The sequence below is a fragment of the Pyrus communis genome, chromosome 10, assembly GCF_963583255.1.
Source record: "Pyrus communis chromosome 10, drPyrComm1.1, whole genome shotgun sequence".
Classification (NCBI taxonomy): domain Eukaryota; kingdom Viridiplantae; phylum Streptophyta; class Magnoliopsida; order Rosales; family Rosaceae; genus Pyrus; species Pyrus communis.
The window spans coordinates 4,314,355-4,340,678 of record NC_084812.1 but is presented as its reverse complement, the minus strand read 5'-3'; the positions used below and the strand labels follow the sequence as shown (position 1 = coordinate 4,340,678).

Genomic DNA, 26,324 nt, shown 5'->3' with positions numbered 1-26,324 from the left:
GACAAAAATTATATATATTTTCATTTACAATATTATAATAATTTACCCTATTTATTTATATATATTAAAAAAAATTAAAAAACCATCTTCTTCCCCGAGCCCTTCCCCATCCCTGCAACCCAAACACCCCATCCCACCCCACCCCACCCCGCAACACCCCCCCCCCCCCCCCCAACCTCCCCTACAACCCCCCACCCCAAAACCCACCCGTCTCCTACCTCACCACCCCCACCCCCTTCCTCCCTCGCCAACCTTCATCTCCCTGCAAAGTCTAAAAATAAACACAAACACAAGCCCCCAACCCACTTTACATTATATAACAGTGTAGGCAACAATGTCACAACATCCAAAACATACTCGCACAGGTTCGGATTTGGGTTTAGGCTTGGCCTTGGAGGACCGGGGCACGAACTGATTAGGCAAGGAAGGGGTGTGGCTGGTCGCATCGAGGTCTTTGAGGTTTATCGTCGGCCACTTTGTGGTTTCTGTTTGTTCCAGTGAGCGGTGGTGGAGAGCGGAGCTGTGAGAGTGCGGGTTTTCATGCACGGAATCGAGGGCAGTTGGGATTTGGGGGTGGTGTATGACGTCGTGGAGGGAGGAGGAACTCGATGGAGTTGAATAAGGAGATCTTTCCGGTGAGGTAGTCGAGGAGGGGCTTGCGGTCGGGGAAAGTGACGGAGAGGGAGAAGTTGAGGTTTTGGTGGTTCAAGGAGAAGTTAATTTACGATAGTCTACATATTTAAAAAAAAATTTAATTTAACAAAAAAAAAGTCTAAGTTCATTCTTTAATAATCATGGGCTAAAATTTTAGGCTAGAACGGTTTGAGCAGAAAAGTTGTTTCTGGGCTAAAAGCTAAATTTTCCGGGCTAAAAAATTTAGTTTTTAGCCCAACCATTGGAGATGGTCTAAGGGATGCGAGCACGTTAAAACACATGCTATGGAGATTTTAGTGTTGATGAAATGACCGAAGCACATTAATTAATAATTTAATTATTTATAATTATATTATTTGTTCAAAAAAAATTTGTTTAAAACATTTAATCTCCAAATGCAAGTCGTCATATAAAAATCAATCTGAGAAGTTTGGTTTGACTTTTACAATGAAAAAGGTGTAATGTTAGATTGAACTAAATCAAACTATAATTAGCTTGGTTTGGTGACGTATTTGGAAACTTCTAAAACCAAAATCAATTTGAACCCTCTTTATTAGATATGTTTAGTGTAGGAGATGACTTCCTAGCTCGATTGCAAAAGCTACCACATTTTCTTGCCACGTTTAGGTTTACTTTAGTCAATAAAAAATGCAGAAAGATGAATGTAAGAGCAGTTCCAGCCCAAGCCATTTGGACTGGCACCAAGTGAAAAAAATAGCCTGGCACCCAGTCCATCACCTCCAGCCTGCAAAACAGGCTGGCACCCAACCCAAGCTAGGCAGCAGCCCAGCCCATTTCGGACAGACCCAGAAGCCGGTCCAAAAGGCTGGCGCGTGCACAACACGCGCGACTGTGCGCGAGTAGCCGACAGCAATTGCAGGCGGTGGGGCCCGCGTGCAGGGCAAGTTGCGTTCGACCGGCTGAGGGCTACGTGGCCCTCCTCAGAGTCGTTGGATTTCCAACGGCTAGTTATTGTAGGCCGTTGGATTTTCAACGGTAAAAAAAAATTAAATTTGACTTTTAAATTGGACCGTCCGATCACAGATCAACGGTCCACGTTTTTTTCACCAAAAATTAAAAAAAAAAAAAAGGCCCAACTGTCAGAAATTTGACCGTTGGCCACGTGGCAGCGTGTTGGCTGTTGGATTTGATTATTTTTCAAATCCAACGATCCAGATTAATTACAACATTAAAATTAATTAAAAATTGTCAAAATTTTTTTAAAAAATACAAAAAAAAATTTTAAAAATTAATTTTTTTTTTCTATAAATACCTAACCCTCATCTTCCACCTTACACCACATTTCAATATTTTCTACACTTTCTACACTTTCTACATTTGAATATTTTGTACACTTTGAGAGAAAAAAAATGACTTCGTGGAAACTCAGTGAAGATGTTACGTTGTGTGAATGTTGGGTTCGCACTACTCATGACCCGATTATGGGTAATGAGATGGATAAACGAGAAATGTGGAGTAAAATTACGAAATCGTTTTGCGATGTACATGGAAAAGATGCCAGATCTAGTCAAGGTCTTCAAGGTCGTTGGAAAAAACTCAACGCATCCTTTACTTGTTGGAAAAACGCCCTCTCTCATGCTTCTGGTAATCTGCGTAGTGGGACAAGTTTAGCGGATGAGGTAACAATATTTTTATTTATTTATATGCATTCCACCCACATCAATATTTTAATTTATTTAATTTCTTATGTAATTTTTATGTAATATGCATTCCACGCCCATCAATATTTTAATTTATTTATTTGTGTTACACCCACATCAATATTTTAATTTATTTAATTTCTTTTATGTAATTTCTATGTAATTTCTTATGTAATTTATATGCATTCCACGTCCATCAATATTTTAATTTATTTATTTGTGTTACACCCGTATTTTTTAATACTATCTTATCCCATATTTTTATAGACACTACAAGCACTTGCATCTCACCCTTCTTCAGAAGCCTTCGCATGTCCCTTGGCGTGGGTTGCCGAAGGTACTCATTGGTGTAGAGGGCTTCAATTGCAGAGCAAAACCGCATTAGGGACTCCAGAACTGCTGTTTTTCCCATCCTTGCGATCTCATCCACTTGATCTGTAGATGCTCCATATGCAAGCATTAGCAAGGCAGCCGTAATTTTTTGCTCAGGAAGAAGACCTAGAACATGAAAAGCATCCTCTTTTTGCACAAAATATGGATCATGGTTGCAAACATCACTCATGATTTTATCGAACAAACTTCGTTGCATTCTAAAACGACGTCTAAAAACATGATAAGGGAAAACGCTGTTGGGAATAAAATAATCTTCCAAGAGATCTTTACCTCGTCTTTCCCTTTTTCTATCGATGTTTGCCGCACGTCTGGGTTTGGCTATCTGACCCATAGCTTCCATGATACGACGAGAATGTGAGGCCCTCCGCCTTCTATGGTGATCATCCTCATCCTCCTCCATTGCGAATGCCTCATCTCCACCTCCACCTTGGTCAAGATTGACCAATTATTCCTGTTGTGCCAACAACCTTTTCTGCTGCTCTTGCAACTGTTTATACGCTCTTCTTGAAGAAGACATTGTAAGAACTCAAGATTTGAAAACGATAAAGAAGAATTCTGAGCTAAAAAAAAGGATTGAGTTTAGTGTGAGGATGGATGTAGGGATGTAGGGTTTATATGGACAAAAAAAAAAAAAAAAAGAGGTTCTGGACAATGCCACGTGGCACTACGTGATTGGTTGAAAATCTTATCAAAATCTTGGCTAAATTATTGTAAATAGGAAGTGACACGTGGCGTGTCGGGATTGGTTGAAAATCTTAGCGGAAATCTATTCAAAAAATAGTACGTTCGGATAATGACACGTGGCGTGACGAGATTGGTTAAAAATCTTATCGAAATCTTGCCTAAATTATTGTAAACAGGAAGTGACACGTGGGTTGTCGGGATTGGTTGAAAATCTTAGCGGAAATCTATTCAAAAAATAGTACGTTCGGATAATGACACGTGGCGTGACGAGATTGGTTAAAAATCTTATCGAAATCTTGCCTAACTTATTGTAAATAGGAAGTGACACGTGGGTTGTCGGGATTGGTTGAAAATCTTGGCAGAAATCTATTCAAAAAATAGTACGTTCGGATAATGACACGTGGCGTGACGAAATTGGTTAAAAATCCTATCCGAAATTAAAACTATTTTTTTTATTTATTATTTTATAAAAAAATTATTTAATATTTTAAATGGACTGGGTGCCAGCTCATTTTGTAGGGGTGGAGATCGTTTGTGCCAGTGCATTTTTAGACTGGGTGCCAGCACATTTTTTTTTGGGTGGAGATGTTTTGGCCTATTACTGTTCATTGGGTCTATTACTGTTCAATTAAGTGGATAAATGGGCTGGGTGCTGGCGCAAAGTCTTTAGGGGTGGAGTTGCTCTAAAATCACAAGCCAATTCGATGTATAATATAACTTTTTGGTTTGATTGTAAAAAAGACCACATTTTAAGCAAAATAATAGTGTTATTCGTACCCTTATTTTCACCTTTATATACTTTTGTTAATTTTTTTATCATTGATTTTTTTTAATTCACTTTATTTATTGAAAATTAAGAAAGATGTTCGAAGTAAAAATAGAGTTGCTGAAAATTAAGAGGGATTTGTAATCGAAATCATGCTGAAGATGAAGTGATAGGATGAGATAGGGTTGAATAGTCACGAGTACTGAGTCCTGACAAAAATCCATGGAACACCAATATACTAATCAAAAACAATTTCAAGTCAATAAATGAATCACCGCGTGAAATAAAGCAGAGAATGAAGATTTTCACGTGTGGACGTCGTTTCACGCAAAGCAAGAATGAAAAACAAGAAGTTGTTGCCTCACGATCTGGAATGGACGATTTAGATTAAATGACCCGGTCAGGTCCGCAGAGAGGGATCCGGAGAGCATTCTGGTCCATTAATTTGATCTCATTTTAAAGGACGCAAATGACTTTTGCTTTTGTTGACTGAAGGAGCTTGACTTGGGTTTAGGTCTATCAAATATATACCCATCACAACTAGTTGCCAATGATCTTGATCGTGTTCAAGTATGAATCTTTTGAAACTTCAATCTTGGCCGTCTAGTGATTAGATCGTGTGGTCACGAATGGCATCGAGGTTTTCCATTGGTGATATATCACCAATAATTTAAGAAGATTAAAATTTTAAACTAAATTTGCAAATCAAATAACGTATCACCAATAATAAATAAGCACGATAAAAAAATGACGTATCACCAATACGTATCAAATGACGTATCACCAATAACAAACAAGCACATTGATCGATACTTAATTAATTATCTAATCATTTACAACCGTATCATTGGTTTAAAAAAGTTTGGTCTCTGCATTACCCATAATCTAGTAATGTAATAACTAAGGACGTCAATTGTTTAGCATATAAAAAATTCTTTAGAATGAACAAGTGTGATATGTCACTATTTTGAGAAAGAGATACTCTCATATAATCAGGCACCATATAACCAAGCATGCCATATGACAAATTTTTATTAGATAACCGATTCACTTTTTTTTTTTTGTTTTTTTTTATTTTTTATTTAACAAAGTGATTCACTTTTTAAACATACAAATAATATGCATTGATTGCAAGAGAGAATTTCCGCAATGGATCAATGCATGTATCTTTGGATTTGGGGAAGGTTGATGCGGCATGGCAGCTGCCCCAAACAACCGTTGCCATACTGTGAAAATTACGCAGAACAACCAACTGGGATTCTGCTTAAACAAATTCACATATCCAACCAGATGAACCAAGAACACAATACGCAGTAAACATTATTAAATGATAATATACATTAATAATTGCATTAGCACAAAGAAGAGCATACATGGAAGAAGCATAAGTTCTTACAGTGATTTGATGTTAATTATCCTAAGGTAGACTAATATTTTAGACCACATCTGCAATCCATGTAATGTGTCACTAATAGAAAATAAGTTAATAACGATTACGTAATAACTCAATCATCAAACAACCACGTCATATGGTTTACAAAATATTATTTAGGGTAAATCTCAATTTACTACCCTTAAGTTTCAGGGTTTTCAATATTTGGTACATGAAGTTTTTTTCATCACAGAGTCATACCTAAAATGTTAATTTTGGGACAGTCTCGTACATTCATTAGTCTGACTGTTAAGTTTTCCGTTAACTGATGATGTGGCATCCATGTGGATAATGATTGGGCGCCACGTGTCATTAAGGGTCTACATGGAAATTAAAATTCAAGCTGACCCCACTTGAACATCAAAATAATAATAAAACTTTAAAACTTAAAAAAAAATTAAAATTAAAATTTTTTTTTTCTGGGCTGTCTCCTACTCTTCCCCCGAGTCCCAACACTCCCTCCTTCCCTCCCTCCCTTCTCTCCTCTCCACCCACCCAACCCTAAATTCAATTAATTCTCCAACTCCCACTTTGATGGCCACCGTCCCCCTCCTCTACCTCTAGTTCCCACTTTAATTAATTCTCGCTTTCAATTCTTCTTCTCTACACGAAGACACCCAAATCTTGCAGGTACTCTCTCTCTTTCCTCCTCGATCTGTCTCTCTCTACCTCTATGATTTTTAATTTTTTATTTCTTCCTTTTTTGTGAATTTAAAGGAAGTTCATAATCAAATATTCGCCAAGAACAAATGGATTTGCAGGACGTCAGGGTCTTTAGGCTGGATGTGGGTAAGGGTCCGATTCGGGAGCGCCCAATGGTACGAATTCTGGGTCGGATTCGGGAAGATCCACGTCAGGTTGGAGGCCTTGACCGGATCCGAAGGAGGATGGTAGAGATATGCAGCCTTGGGCTTGGCGTGTTGGAGGATTGGGCTCCGTGAATAACTTATGCGGCGGCGTCTCTTGGCTGAGGTTGGGTTTTGGGGTGTGGAGGATGGGGTTAGGTTTTGGGATGAGGAAGATGAGGGTTTGGAGCAGGAGGTTGTTGGGGATTTGCAATGGTGAAGACGGAGGTTCGAAATGGGGATTTCCTAAACCCTTTATTATTATTTATTTTAATTTTATTTTTTTTTCTTTTTTTTTTTTAATTTTTTTAATTTTTTTTAAATTTTTTTATTTTTTAAGTTTTAAATTTTTTTTTTAATGTCCAAGTGGGGCCAGTTTGAATTTTTAATTTCCACGTGGGCTCCTTAATGACATGTGACATCCAATCATTGTCCATATGGACGTCACGTCATCAGTTAACAGAAGACTTAACAATCAAACTAATGGACGTGTGAGACTATTTCAAAATTAACATTTTAGGTATGATTCTGGGATGAAATAAATTTCATGTACTGAATGTTGAAAATCACGAAGCTTGAGGGTAGTAAATTGAGATTTATCCTATTATTTAAATAGATAGTTTTCCTACCATTATCGATTTTAAATTTATTCAATTAATAAATGTTGGTAATAAAAATAGTGGAGGAGGTTTTTTTTTGGGGGGGGGGGGGGGGGGGGGGTGGTGTTGGGGTGGGGGTTTGGTTTGTTTGGGTGTAATGGTCCTCATCCCTGCAAGGAAGGGTTGGTGTCTTGTTGGAAATATTGTTCTCTTTCTCCAGGAAAGAAAATGTAGGGCATCATGGGCAGGTAAACAATTGGCAAATGATGAACTTTATAGACTTGGAATCTTAAATTTAATTAAAGTCTCAATCGACATGCCTTTCCCTTAGTCTAAAGGAGTTTTCAATATGCACAGTTTTGGTGCGTTAACTTTTGCTTGATAAAGTTGGCCATGACGAAAGACATACTGAAGAAAACGATATCGAGGAAGAAACCAACATTCATGCATGCATGATTGCAACTTTGATCTTGAGATATACATATGTTATGAGATTACAACAAACAATATACGATAATTACACTAAATTTATCTAAATTACAGAAGAAAAAAAAATTCAAACTTGAATACGATGAGTGAAGCACGCATGCATACAGCTTTAACAAACTTAATTAAACTCAAATACGCTCGTGAATTATCTTTCTTGACAACCTATTAACCTAGGCCAAAACTTCAGTTTCATTATTAGTGAATGAAGACGGTGCACTGAATTTCAAAATTACTTAGGGCAACAAACCTAGTGCATGATGATATGCAAAAGCTTTTGCTGTCAGATCTTATCTCCAACATGCATGATTAATTTATAAATATGCTCTCATTGATCAGAATCATATTCCTATTTCTTTGCTAACCACTAGTTTAAGTTGAATTTGGGGCTTCAAGCAAGGTATTTTACCATGTCAAAGTGTTTGACCTTATGATTTTCACACTAATCCTTCAATCTCTTATACTCTTTCTTTTAAGTGTATACAAAATTTATGGAGTATTCGAATTAGAATGCAGATACGAGGTTCAAAATTATTATCTTTATTCTAAGGTAACTTTTTTACAAACGCTTCTCATTGACTTAGTCTACGAAATAAAAGAAAATTTTCAGCAAGTCATGTTTCCGACACACTAAAAAATATTTCACAACATAGTGGTAAAATTGAAGGATTGATTTTTTTTTTAGTTTGACTAATTTACCCATGGTTTACTAGATTCTTTACTCTCTAAATAATTTTTGAATTAAGGGTTTTTTAGTATTTTCCTATAAGGAGTATGGGCCATTGGCCACACCAACAGCCCAGTTTCAGCGGGCACTTTTTTTTTTTTTGTCATTTTATATGGGCAAATTGGTCTTTTTGTGAGGCAATAATCTCAACGCTGATACACGGTACACCTTTGAAGACATATTTAGATGCTAAAGAGAATTTTGAGTCCTTAAAAGAATATTATCTTTAATAAAAAAATTCTTGTAGTATAAACACTAAATTTGAAGATTATATAATAAAAAAATTTTAATTAAATATGAATCGTTTATTTATAATAGAAAGAAAAAAATTATGTAGAACCCAACCTACAACTGCGTCAGCAACTGTCTGGCTACTAGCATTCACCCACATTGTTGGAGCAAATGGATGAGCTACAACATCACTCAAACCCAATATTTAGAAGAAGCATGCAACCTTTAACGTGGGTGGGTCTCCATTCCAACTCAAAGTTGTCCTTATATATAGTTCTCAAATGTAAGGAAGATTTGTACTCCGGCCAATTTCTATACTATAGGATTGGAGCTCAGACCCACTAAAAACTAGAAAGTCCTTAAATTTAAGGGTAAATTACACTTTACCACCTTAAGTTTGGGGTCGATTTCAATTTCTTAAAACATTTCAATTTCATACCTCAAGTACTATTTTTGTCACATTCCCGCCCGGGACGGATCACTTCCCAGGCCCGCTCCACCATTGTAGCACGATATTGTCCGCTTTGGGCTTACCATTCCCTCACGGTTTTGTTTTTAGGAACTCACGAGCAACTTCCCAGTGGGTCACCCATTATGGGATTGCTCTCACGCGCTACTCGCTTAACTTCGGAGTTCCAATGGAACCCGAAGCCAGTGAGCTCCCAAAAGGCCTCGTGCTAAGTAGGGATGGGAATATACATATAAGGATCACTTCCCCTGGGCGATGTGGGATGTCACAATTTTATTTCAAAATAATACATCCGTTACATTTTCCATCCATTGATTTGTTAAGAGCTGATGTGGCTGCCACATTTGTTGCCACGTGGAAAATTATTATTATTTTTTTAACCTGAATCTTCTTAAAATAAAAAATAAAAAAAAATTGAAAACGCATAACCCACCCCCACTTCCCCCGCAACCCCTCTTCTCCCTCTCAAGCCTCCCAACCACCTTCCTCTCCTCCACTCTCTTCACCTCCCCTCCCATCCAAAAACCCACCCTATCCCACCCCACCCCCACCTTCCCCGAGCCCTTTATCCTTTTCACCCCCACCCCCATTCTCCCTTCTCTCATCTGCAACCCCACCCACCCTTAGCAAACCTAACTCCATAATTGAAGTTAGGGTTTTACTATTTCTCTGCAGTAAAAAAACCAATCAAAAAAGAAGAAGAAACCATAATTGAAACAGAAAAATGGGAATCAGAGAGAGAGAGAGAGAGTAAAAGGCGTATGTCCCTTGAACTGGAGGAGGCCGAGGTCGTCGAGATAAGAGACGATGAGGTGAGCAGACTCGATGGGGATGATGATCTGGACAAGCTGCATAGGCTCTGACCTAAACAGATCCATCAGATGACAACACTTTCTCATGCTCTCTCTATCTTCTCTCTCCTCTCTCTCGATGGTGTGTTATGTGTCTATGTTGGTGTAAACGTGTGACTGCAGACAGTTGGGGAAGGTGGAGGTAGGGTGGGGGGTTGCGGGGGAAGTGGGGGTGGGGTAGGATGGGGTGGGTTTTTGGATGGGAGGGGAGGTGAAGAGAGTGGAGGAGATGGAGGTGGTTAGGAGGCTCGGGAGGGAGAAGAGGGGTGGTGAGGGGTTGCGGGGGAGGTGGGGGTGGGTTTTGCGTTTTTTAGTTTTTTTTTTTTTTTTTTTGAGAAGATTCAGGTTTTTTTTTTTTTTTTTTTTTTTGCCACGGGACACAAATATAATAGTCACGTCAACTCTTAACAGATCAATGGATGGAAAATATAACAGATGTATTATATTGAAATAAAATAGTACTTGAGGTATAAAATTGAAATGTTTTAAAAATGTTAAAAAATTAAAATCCACCTAAAATTTAAGATGAGAAAGTGTAATTTAACCTAAATTTAAAGACATAATAAGTTGTAGTAGGTGGTAAGGACTCCACGGGAGGAGTAGCTCTAAAGGGCGCGATTAACGGTGGTCTCCTTTTTGAAAAGGGGAGACAGAGCCTCAAATGGAAGCCGGCAATTCGACCGTTGCCGTGTCAAGGTTGAAGAGGGAAGATTGCGAGCGCCCCAAAAACGACTCTCGCTTCTCCAATTGGAAGGTAAAATGTCTCTGCGTTTCTTATGGAATTAAAGTTTTTATTTTTTTTTTAATTTAATCCTAGAATTTGAGGATAAATTTGAAATATTTGGAGATTTCTCTACTGATTTCAGTCACTGTTCGGTTGGAAATTTTCAAATTAACTCCAAATCCTTGCCTTAAATCTTGTTTCTCTGATTACCCAGATTCCATAATCTAATTTTACATGGTATTTACAGTCTGGGTTTGTTGACTTTAATCTGGAATTTTAGGATAATTTGAATTTAATTCCAAATCTTTACCTTAAATTATGTTTCTCTGATTACCCAGATTCCAGAATCCAATTTTATTTGGTAATTAAAATCTGTCTTTTTTTTTTTTTGTTCTGTATTCGTTATTGTGAATTTAGATACTAGTTGGCCCTTCTGATTGGGAAGACCATTCGCTGGGCAAAGAAGGAGCTGAAAGATACAGAGTTTGTTGAATAAGTGGCCAAGTGGCCATACTTTAGAATTAACAAATAAAAAGGGGAAACGTCTTTCCTTGTTTTGGGGAGGAAAAGAGGGAAAAGACCTTTGCTTTTGAAAATGTTTTGGTTCCCTTAACCACCCGTGAGAGCCTTTTCATTTTGGTATATAGGGAGAAGAGCTCATTGTTTTCGGTTGTTGTAAAGAGAGAGAGGTATTCGGTTTTGGCAAAAACAAGCAGAAAAGAGAGTTTTTCTGATTTGCAGAGGCAGAAAGCAGAAGAAGGGGTGCCACATCCCCCATTTGAAAAGAGCTCCTCTCTTTGGTTAGTAATCATCCACCAAAGTAGTTGTTGTTGTAATAGCTTTGAGCTATATGTATAGAGAAGAAATTATTCATTATATTTCTTTCTCTATTTGTTTCTTTGGTGTGTGAGAGTTATTGGGTGTATTGGGCTTTTGGGTTGTGAGATTGCCAACACTTTGTAAACTTCCATTTGGTTGATAGTGGATTATTGGGTGAGCTCCTACTGCTCCGAGGACGTACTCCAGTTACACTAACTGTGTAGGAACCTCGTTAAAATCTTGGTGTCATTTTATATTTTGTTCTTGCATTTCATTTGATAAATTTCTGTGGGTTAGCTTGATTTGGTTCCGCGTGGTTTGGTGTTATCCTAGCACAACAATTGGTATCAGAGCACTGGTTGCTCTTGAGTACTGTCTAATTGCCAAAAAATGTCAGACGGGCAAGATGAGAATCCTTTTGGAAGCAGCTCCGGATTTGCAAGAACTACGGTGCAAAATGCAAAGTTCGAAGTTGAAAAGTTTGATGGCACAAACAACTTTGGGATGTGGCAATGTGAGGTCAAAGATGTGTTGGCTCAACAAGATCTACTTGCCGCTTTGGGAGAGAAGCCGGAAGCTATGTCAAAGCTGGAATGGGAGAAATTAAATTTGTGGGCTTGCTCTTCAATTCGGTTGTGCCTTGCAAAAACTCAGAAGTATTTTGTGATGCGGGAGACATTGGCAAGTGTGTTGTGGCAAAAATTGGAAGACAAGTATATGACGAAGAGTGCAGAGAACCGGCTACACTTGAAGAAAAAGCTCTACCGCTTCCAATACAAAGAAGGTACAAAAATGATTAGACACCTTGATGCTTTTAATAAGTTGATTGCCGACTTGTTAAATTTAGATGAGGATATTAAGGATGAAGATAAGGCCTTAATATTGTTGAATTCCTTGCCAGACTCTTATGAGCATTTTGTTACCACTATTATGCATGGTAAAGAAACTGTGAAATTTGAAGATGTGTCAAATGCCTTGATGAATTATGAAATGAGGCATAGAGATAAAAATAATGATAGTACCTCGGAAGCTTTATTTGTTAGAGGTAGATCATCGGAGAGAAAATCATCTTCTAGTAGGAAAAAATCACAGTCTTGACCTAGAGGAAACTCTAAAGGTAGAAAACCTTTGGAAAGGGATGAATGTGCCTTTTGTCGTAATAAGGGCCATTGGAAGAAAGATTGTCCTAAATCGAAGACCAAAGGTAAAGAAAGTTCTGAAGCTAATGTTGCTGAAGTTGAAACAGATTTTTCTGATTTTGCTTTAACCACTTCCTCATCATTTGATTGTGCTACTAAGTGGGTGTTGGATACGGGTTGTACTCATTATATGACTCCTCACAAGGATTGGTTTTCAAGCTTGAAAGAGTTTGATGGCGGTGTTGTGTTCATGGGAGATGACAATCCTTGCACAACAAAAGGGATTGGTACAGTTCGTTTGAAGTTGCATGATGGCATGGTTAAAGAGTTGACAGGTGTTCGGTATGTACCGAATTTGAAGAAAAATTTTATTTCTTTGGGAACTTTGGAAGCTAAGGGCTTCAGCTTTCATTCAGATGGGCAGACATTGAAGGTGACTTATGGTGCACTTGTTGTGATGAAAGCTCCTCGATGTGGCCATTTGTATTTATTGCAAGGAAGCACTGTGACAGGTGAAGCATCTGTAGTCTCAGAAAATATGGGCACATCCGATTCTGATACTACTAGATTGTGGCATATGAGATTAGGCCATGCCGGTGAGAAAGCTCTACAAGGGCTTGTGAAACAAGGTCTTCTAAAAGGTGCCACGACTTGTAAGCTTGATTTCTGTGAGCATTGTGTCTTGGGGAAGCAAACTAGAGTGAAGTTTGGTACTGCTGTACATCAGACGAAGGGCATTCTTGATTATGTGCATTCGGATGTTTAGGGTCCTACAAAGACTCCCTCTTTGAGTGGTAAACATTGGTTCGTGACCTTTGTTGATGATTATTCAAGAAGGTCTTGGGTCTACACTATGAAGCACAAGAGTGAGGTGTTGAGCATTTTCTTGGGTTGGAAGAAAATGGTTGAGAACCAGACTGGGAGAAAGATTAAGATTTTGAGATCGGATAATGGTGGTGAATACACATCCGACCCTTTCTTTAAAGTTTGCAAAGAAGAAGGGATTGTGAGACATTTTAGTGTCCGAGGAACTCCACAACAAAATGAAGTTGCAGAAAGATTGAATCGAACCTTGCTTGAGAAGGTTAGATGCATGTTGTCTCAGTCGGGTTTGAGCAAGTCGTTTTGGGTAGAGGCAGTTACTTATGCATGTCACATCATCAACCGATTACCCTCAGATGCTGTTCAGGGTAAGACGCCAATGGAGGTATGGACTGGAAAACCTTCTACTGATTATGATTATATTCGTATTTTTGGTTCACCTGCTTATTTTCATGTAACTGAAAATAAACTTGATCCTAGAGCCAAAAAGGCTATCTTTCTTGTTTTAGTAGTGGTGTCAAAGGTTACAGGTTGTGGTGCCCAGAGATGAAGAAACTGGTAGTCAGCAGAGATGTGACATTTGATGAAGAAAATATGTTTAGAGACTCTGAAAAAAATGTGAAAGATGTCCAACAGGTGGAGCTTGAGAAAGTTGCCTCTAGTACTTCAAATCCTATTTCCGCTGATGTCGAAGCCACTACAAGTGAAGAAGTGGGAGACCATGAGGATGTTGAAGAAGTTGAACTTGAAGATTCTATTCAAGTTGAAGAGCAAGTTTCACCTCAAGAGTCTATTGCCAAGAACAGAGGAAAAAGACAAATTACCAAGCCAGCTCGGTATAATGACTATGTTGCTTTTGCTCTTCCTATTATCACTGATGAGATTCCATCCAATTTTGAGGAAGCCATTGAGAGTGAAGAAAAGGAGAAGTGGGGCAATGCCATGAGCAACGAGATGAATTCTCTCATGAAAAACAAGACTTGGGAGTTAGCTAAATTGCCTAAGGGTAAGAAAGCTATTGGTTGCAAATGGGTGTATGCCAAGAAGGAAGATGTTGCTGAGAAAAGCAATGTTAGATTCAAAGCAAGATTAGTTGCTAAAGGGTATGCACAAAAGGAGGGCATTGACTACAATGAAATCTTTTCTCCAGTTGTGAAGCACTCCTCAATTCGCATTATGTTAGCTCTTGTTGCACAATATGATCTTGAACTTGTGCAACTTGATGTGAAGACGGCTTTCCTACATGGTGATTTGAATGAAGAGATTTATATGTGTCAACCGGATGGGTATAAAGTGAAAAGGAAAGAAAATTTGTTTTGCAAGTTGAAGAAATCACTTTATGGCTTGAAGCAATCTCCAAGACAATGGTATTTGAGGTTTGATAAATTTATGAGAGGCCAAAATTATTCTAGAAGTCAATATGATCATTGTGTGTACTTTAAGAAGTTGCAAGATGGGTCTTTCATTTATTTGTTGATATATGTTGATGATATGTTGATTGCCTCAAAGAATGTCGAAGAGATTGAGAAATTGAAGAAGCAAATGAAAAATGAGTTCGAGATGAAGGATCTTGGTGAAGCAAAGAAGATCCTTGGCATGGAGATCACTAGAGACAGAGAGAAAGGTTTGGTATGCTTGAATCAAAGACACTACCTTGAGAAGTTGATTAAGAAGTTTGGAGTTCATGATTCAACCAAACCGGTTAGTACCCCTTTGGCTCCTCATTTTAAATTAAGTTCTCTACAGTGTCCTAAAACTGATAAAGAGAAGTTGCAAATGAAAGATATACCATATGCAAATTTGGTTGGTAGTTTGATGTATGCAATGGTATGCTCTAGACCGGATATTGCTCATGCAGTTGGCATGGTGAGTCGATATATGCATAATCCAGGTAAAGAGCATTGGCAAGCAACTAAGTGGATATTGAGATATCTCCATGGTACTCGAGACGTTGGTTTATGCTTTGAGAGAGATGACTCTGGTATTGGTCATTTTGCAGTTGGTTATGTTGATTCAGATTATGCAGGTGATCTGGATGGAAGGAAGTCTACTACAGGCTATGGGTTTACTATGGCTAAAGGGCCAGTTTGTTGGAGGTCCATTTTGCAGTCGTCTGTTGCTTTGTCTACTACAGAGGCTGAATATATGGCAGTTGCTGAAGCTATAAAGGAGGCCATTTGGATACATGGGCTGATTAGAAATTTGGGGGTTGATCAGAAGCAGGTGGAGGTGCATTGTGATAGTCAGAGTGCCATTTATTTGGCTAAGTATCAGGTTCATCATGCGAGGACCAAGCACATAGATGTGCGTTATCACTTTGTTCGTGAAGTTGTTGGTGAAGGAGAAATCATTCTCCAGAAGATTCCAACTAAAGACAACCCCGCTGATATGTTGACTAAGGTTGTTGGTGTAGCCAAGTTTGTTCATTGCTTGAACTTGGCTTATATTTTGCCTATATAAAGAAGGCGTTGAGCAGTAGGAGTTTTGGAGCATTTGGCTCGGCATGAGTTGTTCTCTTGCTAGTGATTGGGAGTGATGTTGTGTGTTAATTGTGTTGTTTGGCTTATCATGGCGTTTTTCGGAACTTGGCCAAGGTGGAGATAGTTGAATAAGTGGCCAAGTGGCCATACTTTAGAATTAACAAATAAAAAGGGGAAACATCTTTCCTTGTTTTGGGGAGGAAAAGAGGGAAAAGACCTTTGCTTTTGAAAATGTTTTGGTTCCCTTCACCACCCGTGAGAGCCTTTTCATTTTGGTATATAGGGAGAAGAGCTCATTGTTTTCGGTTGTTGTAAAGAGAGAGAGGTATTCGGTTTTGGCAAAAACAAGCAGAAAAGAGAGTTTTTCTGATTTGCAGAGGCAGAGAGCAGAAGAAGGGGTGCCGCATCCCCCATTTGAAAAGAGCTCCTCTCTTTGGTTAGTAATCATCCACCAAAGTAGTTGTTGTTGTAATAGCTTTGAGCTATATGTATAGAGAAGAAATTATTCATTATATTTCTTTCTCTATTTGTTTCTTTGGTGTGTGAGAGTTATTGTGTGTATTGGGCTTTTGGGTTGTGAGATTGCCAACACTTTGTAAACTCCCATTTGGTTGATAGTGGATTATTGGGTGACCTTCTACTGCTCCGAGGACGTACTCCAGTTACACTGACTGTGGAGGAACCTCGTTAAAATCTTGGTGTCATTTTATATTTTGTTCTTGCATTTCATTTGATAAATTTCTGTGGGTTAGCTTGATTTGGTTCCGCGTGGTTTGGTGCTATCCTAGCACAACAGAGTTCATAACCTCCCCAAAAAGGAGAGTCCCGGTGTCTATGAACTTGGGGTTTCCGGTTGTAGCAGCCTAGGCCGTGAGAGTGGGAAGCTTGACCCAAGCTGCGTAGTCCCGGTGTACCTTGGACAAGCTGATAATGCGAGGACTCGACTTCAGCAATACGGTCGTTCAGGTGCTCATTTGGGCAATGGCAGTTCAACTGATCATCCTACTGACTGTGTCCGAAAGGAAATGGGGCGCGGATTGTTTGAGGACATACTGTCAAGAGGCTACCCCATTGTGTATAGATGGGCTCCTGTGAGTATATCTCAATCTTGATTTCCTTAAAGTTCGAAATGACTTGGTTTTCTTGGAGACATCGGCATTGATGCTAGGATGTTGAGAGTGTAAAATCTTATGTCGGAAACTTGACAACGTGAAATACAGTATGTAAGTGAGTGGTTCCACTACTAATAACGCTGAGGCCTATTGCAATAAAATACCTCACTAGCAAGACCAGATAGTTAAATGCAAGCTAGGGGTAACATCGATGTTAGACCAGTTCGTAGTAGGCTGCTAGTGCGCTTGTCTGAAACCTTGAGATATCATGCATTTGCTAAGTTACCACTGTCATTCTTACGAGATGAAGAAATTGGATATTATGATGGTCCTTATTGATTCTTTGTTGATTGTCAAACAGATGGAAAACAAAAGCGACGCACTGAAAACAGAAAATCAACTGCTTGATACATAAGATTATGCATGGAATAGAACCAATAATGGAGCAAGGCGCCCTGATGATGTCCATCGAAAACTCAAGAATATATCTTCAAGCACTACGCAACGTACTGACATTGCCCAGGAGCTTCTTCCTTCCAGTCAGAAGAAAGTGGGCATCAGAATTGAGTTAAGCAAACCAATTTCAACGGGTGACAAATTCGGTGCTTATGATGACAGGGAGATCCACAACTCCCCTTGTCGGGTCTTCAAGCTCGGCAGAGCACAGCCTAGGTTGGTTTCGAATAGAAGCATTACTGAGGAGAATACTAGTATAATTTGTGGGGCGGATGTAGGAGATGGTTCTGTTTGCAGAACAACACCAGTTCCCGGAAGACAGAGGTGTGCTGAACACAAAGGGATGAGGGCTAAGGGGTCAACCAGAGTTGGGATATCAAACAGCAATGTCGACTCACAGTACCGCTTTATCAGCAACCATGATTCAGTAGAGCCTTGCGGATTCATCTTGGCTGATGGATCGCCTTGTGGAAGGCATCCTATTCAAGGGCGGAAAAGGTGTAATCAGCATAAAGGGAGAAGAATTTAGAAACCCTAAACTTGTGGGACTTCACAATCCGCCTGGTTCACCTAGACTCTAGGCCCTAACCCGTTTCCGATTAGCACCTAGCGTCTTTTAGAACCTTACTACAGCGGTTGTTTTTATCTTCCTTAAATTAATTGTGTAAAGTGGAGAATGCAGGCTTCAATTTGTTGTTGCTTGCTATTTATGCCTAGGAAATAATGTTGTAGCTTTATCTATTGGTGCATGCCCTTTAATTTAAAGTTGTATTGGCCAAAAAAAAAAAAAAACAATAATATTGTTGTAAACAGCTTGTTGTATTATATGTCATTTATATTGAACTCAAAATCTGTTCTGTGATTCCGAAAATTCTAAGGTATAACTTCTCATTTTCATCTTTGTTAATTTCCTGTTTGGTTCCAAGAAAATGTAAGAAAATTTGAACGCATTGATTAGCCTTTCTAGGCGCGCATCATCCAATCAGATAGTTTTTGTTTGGATTCCAAGAAAGTGTAAGAAAATTGCACGAATTGATTTGCTTTTTCAGGCGCGCACCGAGTTAGGTAGTTAATTTCCTGTTTGGATTGCGAGAAAAAGCAATAAATTTTTAACGAATTTGTTTGATTTATAGGCGCATCGAGTGGCGCACAAGCTGTGGATCTAGAACCAGAGGCAGCTGGCGCTTGCACTGCACTCGAGGATCGCGGACGTGTTTGCGGTGGACATACACCCAGCGGCGAGGATCCGAAATGGGCTGCTGTTCGACTACGCGACAGGGTGGTGGTGGGGGAGACAGTGGTGATCAGGAACAACGTGTCAATATTCCACCACGTGACGCTGGGTGGCACCGGGAAGGCCGGCGGAGACCGGCACCCGAAGATCGGCAACGAGGTTTTGATCGGTGCGAGCGCGAGTATTTTGGGGAATGTGAAGATTGGGGAGGGCGCAAAGATTGGGGCGGGGTCAATTGTGCTGATTGATGTTCCTCCGAGGACCACGGCGGTAGGAAATCCGACGAGGTTGGTTGGCGGGAAGGAACGGTCGTCGAAGCACGAGGATGTGCCTGGCCAGTCTATAGATCACACCTCGTTTATGTCGGACTGGTCCGGCTATATTATATAGAAATTTAAAAGTTAGTTTCTTGTTGGTTATGACAGTTATTTCTCGTTAAGTTGCAGCTGAACTAGTTATGTTAATTATTTCCCCACCTCTAATGGGAGAGGATCCTCTCTGGAGCTGGTTCTACCAGAGCCTCCGGATCCTCCTCCTTCCTCTTCTTTTTCTGCACATTTTCAGCCCCTGGAGTCGGCTTTTTGGGCTCCCTGGAGCTAGTTATTGGCAACATTGTAGTAGTCGTCGCCAACTATGTGGTTTTGAAGTTTTCCAATAACTAGCTCCGAGGAGACCACGATGCCGACTCCCACTCCAAAGGAGCACGACGCCCACTCCAGGGACCGAAAACTGCAGAGAAAGAAGAGGAAGGAGGAGGATCCGGAGGCTCTAGTGGAACCGGCTTCCGAAAGGATCCTCTTCCGCCTCTAATGTTTTAACAATGCAATAATCCTTTGTTTTGTAATTTTTTTTTAAACTAAAAAGTAAAAATAAGTGTTTAGATAGTACATTACAAAACTATAAAGTATATGAACTAAAAGTGAGTTAAAAGAAGTATAAATTCTTCAGGAACAAATTTTGAAGGGTAAATTACACTTTACCACATCAGGTTTTGAGTCTATTGTAACCTCATACAACATCTTCAAAACATTTTACTTTCATGCCTCACGTATTATTTTATTTCAATATAATACATCCGTTTTCCATCCATTAGTCCATTAAGAACTGATGTAGCTGCCAAATTTGTGTCATGTGGTAAAAAAATATTTTTTATTTATTTAAAATATTATAATACTTTTCCCTATTTAAAAATAATAATAAAAAAAAGAAACCCATCTTCTTCTTCCTATAGCCTTCCCCTTCCTTGCAACCCAAACACCCCACCCCCACGTCCCCCGCAACCCCCAACAATCCTCCTTCCCTTCTCTCTCCACAGCCAACTCCCCTGCAACACCCCGCCTCGCCATCGCGAACCTGGCCAATGAGATCTGGGCAATCGTCTTGCAGTTTGACGACTGCTGGGACTTAGGACTTTCTGGTCCGGGGTAGTTTGGGAATAATGTTGCGATTTTTTCTGGGGTTTTTAGATGGGAGTGGGATAGGTCCAGGTGTGAAGGCAGCTGGAGTGGAGAGTTGTCGTGGCAGAGGTTTGAGAAGGAGTTCGAAGAGAGAGGAGGAGGGAAGGGGTTGAGGCACGTGAGGTCGCCGACGTGGTCGAATTCGAGGGATTCGAGGAGCGAGCAGTCTAAGGTTAGATCTCTGGGGTAGGGTGGGATGAGATGGGGTGTTTGGGTTGCAGGGAAGGGGAAGGCTACGGGAAGAAGAAGATCAGTTTTTTTTTTTTTTTAGGGAAAAGTATTATTATATTTTAAATGAATAAAAAATTATTTTTTTGCCACGTGACATAAATTTAGCAATCACGTCAGCTCTTAACAGACCAATGGATGGAAAATGTAACAGATGTATTATATTGAAATAAAATAGTATGTGAGATATGAAAGTGAAATGTTTTGAAGATGTTATATGAGGTTATAATAGACCCTAAAATTGAAGTGGTAAAATATAATTTACCCAATTTTGTGAGATATTAGAATTGAGTGGTCGGTTGCTTATTTACTATTCATAACTCGAAACTATCTAACAAAATTTGTCTTATCTTAGAGACCTTGTTGAACAAAATAATAATACGATTTAAGTGGATTTTAAAAATAAAATTGAACAATAAATCACCCGACCACTCACATTCCACAATTATCCTTCAAGATTTGTCCCGCTGAAAACCTTGTTTTTCTATTCGATAAGTGAAAACCTTGTAGAGTAAGATACTAACGTGAAGTAAATAAACAAATGAGTGGGTAACGCCCATAATGGCAAAATGACTCATTTACCCCCATCATTTCCGCATCTTTCTTCTCTTCGCTTGTCGTGCCAGTTTAACCACAACAATGGCTTCTCTAACTTTTCTCCAGCCGACCGGGAACTCCATCATCTCTTCCCGGTTCAAATCCCGGGTCAAACTGAACCCGCACGACCAGCTCTTTTTCAATCCCACTCTTTCTTCCGTATTCAAAATCCAATCTTCTTCTTCCTTCAACCCCTCCCCATCCAAACCTCTCTGCACCTCCGTCGTCCCCAGCGCCAACAATCCCAGAGTCCACCGCCGCAGAAATGGCTCCTCTACGCCCCAATCCACAACGTCTCGCGCCAATTCCCAAGACAAGACCCATCCTTTACGCAAGGACAACATGACCCAGCAACCAAATGAACCAAAAGTTAACAGAAATGAATCGAACACCCCAAATGTGAGCACTCCATTACGTACGAACACGAAAATATGGATTTGATGCGTGTGTGCGAAGAGGCTAAGGTCGGAGAGGCGTTGGAGTTTATGGGTCGAGGTGTTTCTGCCGATTACGGAGTTTTTTTGTGTGTTAATGGAATCGTGTGATGGATTGAAGTCGCTTGAGGTTGGCAGGAAGGTTCATGAGTTCATAAGCCATTCACCGTTTCGCGGGGATATTGAGTTGAGCACTAGATTGGTACAAATGTATGGGAGGTGTGGGAGTATGAGAGATGCACGCAAGGTGTTTGATAGAATGCGCGAGCGGAGCATGGGTTTGTGGCATTCGATGATCAGTGGGTATGCAGTGAATGGGCAGGGTGATGAGGGGCTGTTGTTGTTTGAACAAATGAAGAATTCGGGATTGAAGCCTGATAAGGAGACTTTTTTGGTACTGTTGGCGGCGTGTGCTCGTGCGGAAGCTGTAGACGAAGGCTATGCGCTCTTCGAATCGATGACGAATGAATATGAGATTGTGCCAGAAATTCAGCATTATTTAGTACTTATTGATGTCCTTGGGAAGTCTGGTCATTTGAACGAAGTAGAGGAGTTCATTGAGAAAATACCATTTGAGCCTAATGTGGAAGTTTGGGAGGCTCTTAGGAAGTTTGCGCAAATTCACGGAGATATTGAGCTTGAAGATCGTGCGGAGGATTTGTTGCTAAGTATCGACCCTTCTAAGGCCAATGCTGACAAAATCCCATTGCCTCTGCAGAAGAAGCTCTCGGAGATTAACATGCTAGAGGAGAAAAATAAGGTGAATGAGTATCGGAGTACAAATGAGGAGTATGAGAAATTGCAAGGTTTGAAAGGACAGATGAGGGAAGCAGGCTATGTGCCTGATACAAGATACGTGCTCCATGACATTGATCAGGAGGCAAAAGAGCGGGCCTTGCAGTATCATAGCGAGCGTTTGGCAATTGCTTATGGTCTGATCAGTACTCCAGCCAGGCAGACTCTAAGGATTATAAAGAATCTCCGAATCTGCGGTGATTGTCATAACGCCATAAAAATCATGTCGAAGATTGTTGGGAGGGAGCTGATCGTTAGGGATAACAAGCGGTTCCATCATTTCAGGGATGGGGAGTGCTCCTGTGGGGATTATTGGTAAAGTTATGCGCAATTAGTGATAAAGCTTCTGCAGCAAGAAAATTCAGAGGAAGATTTATGGTGGAAATTAAACTTTGTCGAAATTTATGAGTGTTGTTCGTTGTAGATTATCGTTGTACTTAATTCTTTTACACTTAATAGAAAACAAATTTACGAGATGTTTTGTTTGCTCGATTAACTCTACGTTTTATTCAGGATGTTATTGAAACTAAAACGAAGGAAGTGATTACAGGGATCAAATCTCTTTACTGAACTTTTGCCTTCTCCATATGTACATTGAATGAGAATCTTCTCTCCTAATTATACGTTGCCCTGTTTGGGTACCTCTTCTACAAAGTTGTTTAATCGAAGATTTCTGCTACCTTAATCGGTGGAACTGAAGCTTCGACGATGTCTAAGGAAGGGATTTAACCTACAAATGGACTATTATTTATTCAGTTCTTAATGCATGATTAGTATTTATTTATTCATAAACCCATCTAATTACACGTGTCCTGTTGTCTTGTGGGGAAAGAGATCTTCTCCGGATCTCTTCTACGAAGACTACCAAATCAAATGATTCGAACCTTTGAAATTTCATCCAATGACAAAAAATTATTATAGCTTTTAAGAGATCAAAACAGGTGGGCCGTTGAATGAATTTTCAAAAGTTCGGATCACTTGATCCGATAATCTTGATGGAAAAAATTCAGAGAGAATATCTTTCCGTCTTATGGTATATGCTAATTGAATAATGGATTATGTGGTTTCCATTTCAGTCCAATACAACATGATTATTCTAACTATTCTACTACAAAGTAGCAACAATGATGTGTGTAACACGTGCCAACGAATGAGAATATTTGAAACGCAAGGGAATTTCATTAAAATCTGGAAAATGAAAACAATCTAAAGAATCATCTTTTCATAGTTTATAAAGATTTTGATCTCACTTTATCTACTGAAATTCAAAAGTCATTACTTTGCTTTTTGAAGCTCGATTTTGAATTCGATCTCACTTTGTCCCTTGAAACTCAAAAGTTGTCAATACACTCTCTGAAACTCAATATTTAGTCCAGTTTGACTTGTTTCTATGTTTTCTATTAATAACAGTTAAGTTTACTTATGTGTCATAATTAGCCTCTACTCATGGTTAACGAGGCACAAGCATAAAGCTCACTAATCCAATCAAATGGTGCCACATAGATTGAAAAAAAATAAAATTAACTTTCAAACATTGTATAACATATTTGGAAAAAAAAGAGAAAAAAAAAAAAAAAAGAAGAGGCAAGAGTAAGAAAAATAGCAAAAAAAAGTCGTGGGTTTAATCTCTCCATCCCCTTTCTCTCTCCATCTCCAGCCACCATATCATTAGTTCTAGTGATTTCGTTGTTTCTTATATTCTTAATGGAGGTGATCGGTGAAGACATAAGATGGTTCTTTTTATTCTTTTTTTACTATTCATTTATTTCAAGGGGAAAGTTGGTATACCACCAATTATAAATTTTGAATGGATGAACTTATTATAAAAATATATATATAAGGCAATGTAAAGTGAATTTTGAGTTTCAAGGAGTAAAGTAACAAGTTTTGAATTTCAGCGGGCAGAGTATGATCAAATTCGAATGCCACGGGAATAAAATGGTGACTTTAATTTTAAGTTTCAAAAGACAAAATGACGAAACAAAATCGAGTTCCAAAGCCTTGCTTTTTTAATGTTGGGGGCACTAAAGAAGGTGGTTTCGCTTCCTACTCAAGAAATCGTATCTTCAGGGGATTCAAAAGAAAACTAACCCAAGCTTTGTCAATCGTTATTGGCAATTAATTTAGAACATGTGTGATTAAACTTATTGATTTATTTTCTTAAATATTCATATATAATAGTTGCACCACCCTTTGTAGTATCCCCTTGCCCCAGAATGAAGTTGATGAAACCTTTTGTGGGACCTTAATGCAAATGGAAAATTTCTGTGTTAAATCAGCTACTTGGATTCAAAATAGTAGTAGAGGTAATAACTCTAGACAACAAGTGTTAACAAAAATGTGAAAGCTGGATATCCCGCGTAAGCTCAAACTTTTTAGTTGTACGCTGATGTTTTCTGGGGACGATGTGCTCGCCATTTGTGGCAGCATCTTTATGTAATCTCGTGTTTCATGCTGTCTGTTGATCTTTGCATGTCTATTAGCCTAGTCTGGCTTTCTTTGCTCTTGGTTGGCCTTAGTGCCTTGGTAATGAATCCTTGCTTCAAAAAAAAAAAAAAAGGAGTTTTAACGAAAAGCTCACATTACTGTTCACTTTAACGAAAAACCACATTTTGACACTAAAAAGTCAATAATGGTACTATTCACTTTACCCTTTATTTTATCCTTATCATTAAAACTCAAAGTTTTCAAGCCCTTTTCATTAGTTTTCCTCAAAAAAAAAAAAAAATGATCTTGAATAGATTGCAAAATTAGGGCAAGGTTACATAAAAGAATTTTGAGATATATACAAGGTACTGTCGACTATGGTCTTCACTATACAAAGAACAAGAACTTTGATATCACTGCTTTCTCAAACTCTGATTGGGTAGCAGATATTACCACCAGAAGATCAATTACTGGTTTTGTTGTCTATCTTGGAGACAATCCTATCTCGTGGCAATCAAAGAAGCAGTATCATGTGTCTCGCAGTTCTACTGAAGCTGAATATAAAGCTTTGGCTCACTGTGCAGCTGATATCTTCTGGATTCGATTAGATTTCAAGGATATTCATCAGCACATATCAGCTCCTCCTTCTTTATATTGTGACAACTTATCAGCTCTAGCATTGAGTTCGAATCCTGTCTTTCATTCAAAAATAAAACATCTCGATACTGATTATCATTTTGTACGAGAAAATGTTCAGAAAGGTGATCTTAGAGTGCATTATATTCCAACTGATGACCAAGTGGCAGATGTTTTTACTAAGGGACTACATAGTCCTATCTTCCTTAAGCATTGCCGAAGGCTTGGATTAGGGATTCTAACTGCAACAAACTCAGCTTCAATGGCTCAGCTTCGTTTGAGGGGGGAGTAATAACCATATGATGATGTGGCAGAATATCATTGGTTAAGTGATTGAATAGATTGAGTTAGTTAGGATAAAGTTGTTAGTGAGGGTATTTGAGTCTTTTGAAATAGATGGATGTTACTACAAAAGGTAGTTGTAAGGCCATTTTCCTCAGTATGTTAGATTCGACTTTTCTGAGAAATACACAGAGCATTTTCTTTCATCTTCCTTGTTAATTCATCTTTCTGCCATTGTTCCTTTCTTCCATTCTTCATAATCTCATATGTTAATACGGATCACTTGATCCGATGATCTTGATGGAAAAAATTCAGAGAGAATATCTTTCCGTCTTATGGTATATGCTGATTGAATAATGGATTATGTGGTTTCCATTTCAGTCCAATACAACATGATTATTCTAACCATTCTACTACAAAGTAGCAACAATGATGTGTGTAACACGTGCCAGCGAATGAGAATATTTGAAACGCAAGGAAATTTCATTAAAATCTGGAAAATGAAAACAATCTAGAGAATCATCTTTTCATATTTTATAAAGATTTTGATCTCACTTTATCTACTGAAATTCAAAAGTCGTTACCTTGCTTTTTGAAACTCGATTTTGAATTTCGATCTCACTTTGTCCTTTGAAACTCAAAAGTTGTCAATATACTCTCTGAAACTCAATATTTACTCCAATTTGACTTGTTTCTATGTTTTCTATTAATAACAGTTAAGTTTACTTATGTGTCATAATTAGCCTCTATTCATGGTTGACAAGCCACAAGCATAAAGCTCACAAATCCAATCAAATGGTGCCACATAGATTGAAAAAAAAAAAATTAACTTTCAAACATTGTATAACATATGTGGAAAAAAAAAGAGAAAAAAAAAAAAAAAA

General features: G+C 38.9%; 3 pseudogenes; all 3 read left to right on the top strand.

Annotated features, from left to right (window-relative positions):
- Nucleotides 1–10,371: 10,371 nt before the first annotated feature.
- On the top strand, nucleotides 10,372–18,175 carry LOC137746781 (protein EFFECTOR OF TRANSCRIPTION 2-like; annotated as a pseudogene).
- On the top strand, nucleotides 18,027–18,997 carry LOC137747003 (serine acetyltransferase 5-like; annotated as a pseudogene).
- Nucleotides 18,998–20,908: 1,911 nt separating this feature from the next.
- LOC137749010 (pentatricopeptide repeat-containing protein At2g15690, mitochondrial-like) lies at nucleotides 20,909–22,639 on the top strand (annotated as a pseudogene).
- The last annotated feature ends 3,685 nt before the right edge of the window (nucleotides 22,640–26,324 follow it).